The sequence below is a fragment of the Lithobates pipiens genome, unplaced genomic scaffold (genome assembly GCF_037356315.1).
Source record: "Lithobates pipiens isolate NorthernLeopardFrog02 unplaced genomic scaffold, aLitPip1_a1.2 Scaffold_30, whole genome shotgun sequence".
NCBI lineage: Eukaryota > Metazoa > Chordata > Amphibia > Anura > Ranidae > Lithobates > Lithobates pipiens.
The window spans coordinates 184,537,584-184,545,083 of record NW_027507791.1 but is presented as its reverse complement, the minus strand read 5'-3'; the positions used below and the strand labels follow the sequence as shown (position 1 = coordinate 184,545,083).

The window sequence follows — 7,500 nt, the reverse complement described above, 5'->3', positions numbered from 1 at the left end:
AGAGAGGGGTAGCAGTAGAAATGATGAGGGGGAGGAGGGAGAGAAGGGAGAGAAGATGGGAAAGAGAAAGAGAAAGGGAAAAGAAATAAAGGGGAAGAATAGAGATAATATGTGAAAAGTAAAGGATTAAGTAAAGATAATGATAAAGATCATGTCTATGTTAACAAGAAAAAGATGAATGTGGTGGAAAAATAATTATTGTTAGTGTGGAGAACGCTGGTTGTGGGCGCGGTTCACTTGCTCCTCTTTTGCTCACTAACACCCCCATATTAAACGCCTCTCCTCCAGGTGGAGGAAAAGTCGGAGGCGTTGGGTTTTTTTTTTTTTTTTTTTTTTCGTGGGGGACAGCTCCGGATATAGTATCTGTCTCTCATTTATCTGAAAGAAGGGGTTGTTTTGGGGCGTGGATTGGGTTTTATTTTTATATATTTATTTATTTTTCGTCTCCTCTCTTTTTCCCTCCCCCCCCCCCCCCCCCGAACTGACAATAAAAATGACTAAAATAAGTTTCACATCATACAATGTTAAGGGACTAAACACCCCAGAGAAACGTACACGATTAATAATGGAGTTGAAAAGATTTAAATCTCAAATAGTTTTCTTACAGGAAACTCATTTTAAAAAGGATAGGATCCCTTGGAGTAAAGATCACTATTTCCCCTGGGTATATCATAGCACCTCACAGAACTCGAAATCTTGTGGGGTATCTATTTTAATAGCAAGACAGACACCATGGAAGGAACAAGGGGTATACATGGATGAGGAAGGTCGCCTCCTGATAGTAAAAGGTACATTGGGCTGCCAAAAAGTGACATTGGTAAATATATATCTGCCAAATGAAAACCAAGTAACCTCTCTAGAAATCTATTTACAGATTATTCAACAACATAAAGAGGGAATACTAGTGTTAGGAGGCGACCTAAATATGGCTTTGGATCCAATAAAAGACACATCAAAAGGCTCGTCTCATCTATCTTATGTCAAATTAAGGAAAGTAAAGAGAATGATGCAAGAATTGCAGCTGATCGACAGCTGGAGGGCTGTTCACACACAGAGCAGAGATTATACTTTTTTCTCGGCAAAATATAAATCTTACTCTAGAATTGACTATATTTTAATCTCCCAGAATGTGATTACATCCCTAGTGGAAGCCTCAATTGGCCTATTTACACTATCAGACCACGCCCCGACGAGTTGTGTGATTGAATTAGGGGAAGCTGAACCAAGGGAATGGCAATGGAAGTTAAATGAAACATTACTAAAGGATAGTGAATATAAGGTAAAATTAGAACAAGAACTGGATGTTTTTTTTGCAACAAATAAAGTAGGAGAAACAACACCTTTTTGTATATGGGAAGCACATAAATGTGTCATGAGAGGAATATTTATATCCATGGGAGCACATAGAAAACGCAGAATGAATGAAACGATTGATAACTTGCTTAAAGAGATTAGGGAACTAGAAACAGTACATAAAAAATCACAAGCACAACTAGTAGAACAGAAATTAGAGGGTCTGCGTGAAAAATTAAATCTCCAATTAATAGATAAAGCGAAAGCAAAGCTAACTCGAGGGAAACGGAGATTCTATGAATTTGGGAATAAACCAGGGAGACTGTTGGCAAACGCCCTCAGAGAAAGCACAACTAGGAATTCAATTACACAAATTAAGACACAGAGAGATGAAATGGTTAATACATCGGAGAAAATTGCTCAGGTATTCAAAGAATACTATGAGAAGCTATATCAGTTGGAAAAGAAGTCTACGTTGGCAGAGGAGTTAAAAAAAGGAGAGATCGCTAGAGAATATATTGAAAGGACAGAAATGCCAAAAATAACAGAGGAAATGGCCAGAGAAATAGATGTACCAATCACTCTAGAGGAAGTTGCAAAAGTATTAAAAATATTGAAATTAGGTAAATCACCAGGTCCAGATGGATTTACTTTGTCATATTATAGAATGTTCGCGGAGAAATTGGCTCCGAGATTCGTGGAAGCTTATAATTCAATACGGGAAGGGAAGCAAATTCCAACAGAAACGTTACTGGCGCATATAACAGTAATACCGAAAGAAGGAAAGGATCCCTCTCAGTGTCCCAGCTACCGACCTATTTCGTTGTTGAATGTGGACCTTAAATTGTTCACAAAAATATTAGCCATGAGATTGATAAATTTGATACCGGAACTAATACACCCAGATCAAGTGGGATTCGTCCCAGGGAGAGAAGGAAGAGAAAATACGCAACGAGTGGTGAACACAATTTACCTGGTACAAAAATTGCATAAGTCAATGGTGATAGTATCTGCGGATGCAGAAAAAGCGTTTGATCGGGTGGATTGGATATTCTTAAAAGCAGTACTACAACATATAGGCCTGGGGGAGGGGATGCTGAGATGGATCCTAAACTTATATTCAAAACCAAGTGCTAGGGTGAAAGTGAATGACAGACTATCAGAGCCATTCTCCATTTTAAATGGAACACGCCAGGGATGTCCCCTCTCACCCCTGATATTCATTTTGACAATAGAACCTTTTTTAAGGAAAATACGTGCCAATGTGGATATCAGGGGGGTAAAAATAAAAAATGAGGATCAGAAGTTGGCAGCTTATGCAGATGATTTGATCTTTTTTGTAACGTCCCCAATTACATCTCTCCCATCTTTACTAATGGAGCTACGAGAATATGGGAAAATATCCAACTTTAGAATAAACTATGGAAAATCGGAGGCAATGGGAGTAGAGATGGATTCGCCTCAGTTGCAAGCAGTGTCCACGCAATTTGATTTTAGATGGACGAATTCATATATAAGTTACTTAGGAACAAAAATGTCAAAAAATCTAAATGAACTGTTTGAACTTAATTATATCCCACTGGTAAGACAGATCAAAAGTGATCTTCAAAAATGGGACAAAGAGATTTTTACATGGTTCGGGAGAACCAATATTATTAAGATGAATGTGATGCCCAGACTGTTATACATAATTCAAACTATACCAATTAAGATCCCTACAAGTTTGTTTAAGGATCTTAGATCAAGATTTATGAAATTCATCTGGGCTGGGAAACCAGCAAGAGTACGCCGAGATATTTTAGTACTCCCCAAAGGAAAAGGAGGGATAGGACTTCCAGATCCAATAAAATACCAGGAGGCCTCACACTTAACTAGAGTAGTGGAATGGTGTAGGCTTAAAAACGAAAAACCGTGGATACAGACAGAACAAGCAGCGACAGATATCCCAATGGAAGGATTAGTGTGGATTCCAGATACAGAAATACCAATGGGATTGAGAAAACATCCAATACTAGGGGAGACATTACGAATAACTAAAAGAGTATTCAGGAAAACATCTATTTCAAGAACTCCCAGTCCGCTCCTTCCTATCCTTGGTACCCCAGCATTTCTACCGGGAATGACAGATCCAAAGTTTAAAACAATACAAGATAGAGGTATGAGTAGAATTTGTCATTTCTCGGTAGGCAACCGGTTAATGACTAAAAAAGATATTGAAAAAGGAATGACATTAGGACTAGACCCTTTCAGAATGAGGCAATTAGAAGCCTTTATTAGATCTAAATCAAAGGTATACGTAGAAATAAGGGCATTGACTGAGTTTGAAGAGATCTGTTTGAAAGGAGAGGAACTGAGACATCTGATGTCTTATTTTTATAGTATGTTAATAGAACAGGAGACTTCACAAGATTTGCCCTTTTTACAGGCTTGGGAAAGAGATTTAGGGACTACGTTTTCCCCAGAACAAAAGGATAAGATGCTGTTGTTTAATCAAAAGGCCTCGATGGCAAGCAGATATCAAGAAGGGGGATACAAGATCCTTACTAGGTGGTATAGAACACCAAAAGTGTTACATCAAATTTACCCCCAGATATCAGAGACATGTTGGAGATGTCATGGAGCAGAAGGAACATTATTACATATATTTTGGGAATGTCCAAAAATTAGAGTGTTCTGGGAGATGGTAGCCGATACTATTGTAAGGATTACAGGAATTGACCTGGGAGATAAACCGGCAACTTTTCTGCTGCTGGACATCCCAATGGCAATAGAAAGATTCAAAAATTCTTTGCTGAGACATTTATTGATAGCAGCAAGGGCATGTATCCCGGTTCTGTGGAAAAAAAGCAACCCTCCAGCTAGAGCACAGTGGTTTCAGAGAATTGCAGAAATCCAACAAATGGAAAATTTAACAATGACAATGAGAGATCAAGACGAGAAATATCAGAAGATCTGGGCTCCATATCTAAATTATAGAGAAAGTATGATGTGAAACATTTCGAAATATGATAGAGCAGGCGGGTGGTGGTGGTGGTGGGGGGGGGGGAGTGAGGGGGGGGATTATAGTGAAAATTCAAACTTTTTTTTTTTTTTTTTTTTCATTTTTTTTTTTTTTTTTTTTTTTTTTTTTTTTTTTTCTTGTTTGTATATTTATCTATTTATTTCTCTGGGAGGGAAGGGTGAGGGAGGGGGGAGGATGACATGGAATTGAGGTATGGATTGAAATATTATAAGACTGTTATAGCTGTTAAAGAAGTTGTAGATGTAAAACGAAATGTAATGTGAAATCTATGGAAAGAAAAGATGAAAAAATAAAGAATTTATAAAAAAAAGAGAGTTGTAAGTAGGGTGCAAGATCGCCTACAGCCACATCACCCTGAATGTGCTCGATCTCGAATGCTAAGTAGGGTCGGGCCTGGTTAGCACCTGGATGGGAGACCCCCTGGGAATACCAGGTGCCGTAGGCTTTTTTCCATTATGTTGTTGGCTTTGGCGACCTGCTGTATTTTTCCTCTCGATTGCCCGAGGTGACCACCTTGACTTTTGTCAAGAGAGTTGTAAGTAGGGTGCAAGACCGCCTACGGCCACATCACCCTGAATGCGCTCGATCTCGTCTGATCTTGGATGCTAAGCAGGGTTGGGCCTGGTTAGTCCCTGGATGGGAGACCGCCTGGGAATACCAGGTGCCGTAGGCTTTTTTCCATTATGTTGTTGGCTTTAGCGACCTGCTGTATTTTTCCTCTCGATTGCCCGAGGTGACCACCTTGGCTTTTGTCAAGAGAGTTGTAAGTAGGGTGCAAGACCGCCTACGGCCACATCACCCTGAATGCACTCGATCTCGTCTGATCTCGGATGCTAAGCAGGGTCGGGCCTGGTTAGTACCTGGATGGGAGACCGCCTGGGAATACTAGGTGCCGTAGGCTTTTTTCCATTATGTTGTTGGCTTTGGCGACCTGCTGTATTTTTCCTCTCGATTGCCCGAGGTGACCACCTTGGCTTTTGTCAAGAGAGTTGTAAGTAGGGAGCAAGATCGCCTACGGCCACATCACCATGATTGCGCTCGATCTCATCTGATCTCAGATACTAAGCAGGGTCTGGCCTGGTTAGTACCTGGATGGAGACTGCCTGGGAATACCAGGTGCCGTAGGCTTTTTTCCATTATGTTGTTGGCTTTGGCGACCTGCTGTATTTTTCCTCTCGATTGCCCGAGGTGACCACCTTGGCTTTTGTCAAGAGAGTTGTAAGTAGAGCGCAAGATCGCCTACGGCCACATCACCCTGAATGCGCTCGATCTCGTCTGATCTCGGATGCTCAGCAGGGTCGGGCCTGGTTAGTACCTGGATGGGAGACCGCCTGTGAATACCAGGTGCCGTAGGCTTTTTTCCATTATGTTGTTGGCTTTGGCGACCTGCTGTATTTTTCCTCTCGATTGCCCGAGGTGACCACCTTGGCTTTTGTCAAGAGAGTTGTAAGTAGGGTGCAAGATTGCCTACGGCCACATCACCCTGAATGCGCTCGATCTCGTCTGATCTCAGATGCTAAGCAGGGTCGGGCCTGGTTAGTACCTGGATGGGAGACTGCCTGGGAATACCAGGTGCCGTAGGCTTTTTTCCATTATGTTGTTGGCTTTGGCGACCTGCTGTATTTTTCCTCTCGATTGCCCGAGGTGACCACCTTGGCTTTTGTCAAGAGAGTTGTAAGTAGGATGCCAGATCGCCTACGGCCGCATCACCCTGAATGCGCTCGATCTCGTCTGATCTCGGATGCTAAGCAGGGTCGGGCCTGGTTAGTACCTGGATGGGAGACCACTTGGGAATACTAGGTGCCGTAGGCTTTTTTCCATTATGTTGTTGGCTTTGGCGACCTGCTGTATTTTTCCTCTCAATTGCCCGAGGTGACCACCTTGGCTTTTGTCAAGAGAGTTGTAAGTAGGGTGCAAGATCTCATCTGATCTCAGATGCTAAGCAGGGTCGGGCCTGGTTAGTACCTGGATGGGAGACCGCCTGGGAATACCAGGTGCCGTAGGCTTTTTTCCATTATGTTGTTGGCTTTGGCGACCTGCTGTATTTTTCCTCTCGATTGCCCGAGGTGACCACCTTGGCTTTTGTCAAGAGAGTTGTAAGTAGGGTGCAAGATCGCCTACGGCCACATCACCCTGAATGCGCTCCATCTCGTCTGATCTCGCATGCTAAGCAGGGTCGGGCCTGCTTAGTACCTGGATGGGAGACCGCCTGGGAATACCAGGTGCCGTAAGCTTTTTTCCATTATGTTGTTGGCTTTGGCGACCAGCTGTATTTTTCCTCTCGATTGCCCGAGGTGACCACCTTGGCTTTTGTCAAGAGAGTTGTAAGTAGGGTGCAAGATCGCCTACGGCCACATCACCCTGAATGCGCTCGATCTCATCTGATCTCGGATGATAAGCAGCGTTGGGCCTGGTTAGTACCTGGATGGCAGACCGCCCGGGAATACCAGGTGCCGTAGGCTTTTTTCCATTATGTTGTTGGCTTTGGCGACCTGCTGTATTTTTCCTCTCGATTGCCCGAGGTGACCACCTTGGCTTTTGTCAAGAGAGTTGTAAGTAGGGTGCAAGATCGCCTACGGCCACATCACCCTGAATGCGCTTGATCTCGTCTGATCTCGGATGCTAAGCAGTGTCGGGTCTGGTTAGTACCTGGATGGGAGACCGCCTGGGAATACCAGGTGCCGTAGGCTTTTTTCCATTATGCTGTTGGCTTTGGCGACCTGCTGTATTTTTCCTCTCGATTGCCCGAGGTGAACACCTTGGCTTTTGTCAAGAGAGTTGTAAGTAGGATGCAAGATCGCCTACGGCCACATCACCCTGAATTCGCTCGATCTCGTCTGATCTCAGATGCTAAGCAGGGTCGGGCCTGGTTAGTACCTGGATGGGAGACCGCCTGGGAATACCAGGTGCCGTAGGCTTTTTTCCATTATGTTGTTGGCTTTGGCGACCTGCTGTATTTTTCCTCTCGATTGCCCGAGGTGACCACCTTGGCTTTTGTCAAGAGAGTTGTAAGTAGGGTGCAAGATCGCCTACGGCCACATCACCCTGAATGCGCTCGATCTCGTCTGATCTCGGATGCTAAGCAGGGTCGGCCCTGTTTAGTACCTGGTTGGGAGACCGCCTGGGAATACCAGGTGCCGTAGGCTTTTTTCCATTATGTTGTTGGCTTTGGCGACCTGCTGTAT

The 7,500-nt window shown here is 43.4% G+C and overlaps 7 non-coding genes and 5 pseudogenes across 7 annotated transcripts; all 12 read left to right on the top strand.

The window, feature by feature from the left end:
* Positions 1–4,651: 4,651 nt before the first annotated feature.
* LOC143949793 (5S ribosomal RNA) lies at positions 4,652–4,760 on the top strand (annotated as a pseudogene).
* A 109-nt stretch (positions 4,761–4,869) lies between these two features.
* Positions 4,870–4,988, top strand: LOC143953090 (5S ribosomal RNA). The gene has a single exon (XR_013268204.1). It is a non-coding gene; the product is annotated as a 5S ribosomal RNA (ribosomal RNA).
* Positions 4,989–5,097: 109 nt separating this feature from the next.
* LOC143945477 (5S ribosomal RNA) lies at positions 5,098–5,216 on the top strand. Its single transcript, XR_013265122.1, has one exon. It is a non-coding gene; the product is annotated as a 5S ribosomal RNA (ribosomal RNA).
* A 109-nt stretch (positions 5,217–5,325) lies between these two features.
* LOC143949166 (5S ribosomal RNA) lies at positions 5,326–5,443 on the top strand (annotated as a pseudogene).
* Positions 5,444–5,552: 109 nt separating this feature from the next.
* Positions 5,553–5,671, top strand: LOC143954014 (5S ribosomal RNA). The gene has a single exon (XR_013269043.1). It is a non-coding gene; the product is annotated as a 5S ribosomal RNA (ribosomal RNA).
* Positions 5,672–5,780: 109 nt separating this feature from the next.
* LOC143953481 (5S ribosomal RNA) lies at positions 5,781–5,899 on the top strand. The gene has a single exon (XR_013268559.1). It is a non-coding gene; the product is annotated as a 5S ribosomal RNA (ribosomal RNA).
* A 109-nt stretch (positions 5,900–6,008) lies between these two features.
* On the top strand, positions 6,009–6,127 carry LOC143952722 (5S ribosomal RNA). Its single transcript, XR_013267871.1, has one exon. It is a non-coding gene; the product is annotated as a 5S ribosomal RNA (ribosomal RNA).
* A 303-nt stretch (positions 6,128–6,430) lies between these two features.
* LOC143946812 (5S ribosomal RNA) lies at positions 6,431–6,549 on the top strand (annotated as a pseudogene).
* Positions 6,550–6,658: 109 nt separating this feature from the next.
* On the top strand, positions 6,659–6,777 carry LOC143955030 (5S ribosomal RNA; annotated as a pseudogene).
* Positions 6,778–6,886: 109 nt separating this feature from the next.
* Positions 6,887–7,005, top strand: LOC143943535 (5S ribosomal RNA; annotated as a pseudogene).
* Positions 7,006–7,114: 109 nt separating this feature from the next.
* Positions 7,115–7,233, top strand: LOC143953191 (5S ribosomal RNA). Its single transcript, XR_013268296.1, has one exon. It is a non-coding gene; the product is annotated as a 5S ribosomal RNA (ribosomal RNA).
* A 109-nt stretch (positions 7,234–7,342) lies between these two features.
* Positions 7,343–7,461, top strand: LOC143954137 (5S ribosomal RNA). Its single transcript, XR_013269155.1, has one exon. It is a non-coding gene; the product is annotated as a 5S ribosomal RNA (ribosomal RNA).
* The last annotated feature ends 39 nt before the right edge of the window (positions 7,462–7,500 follow it).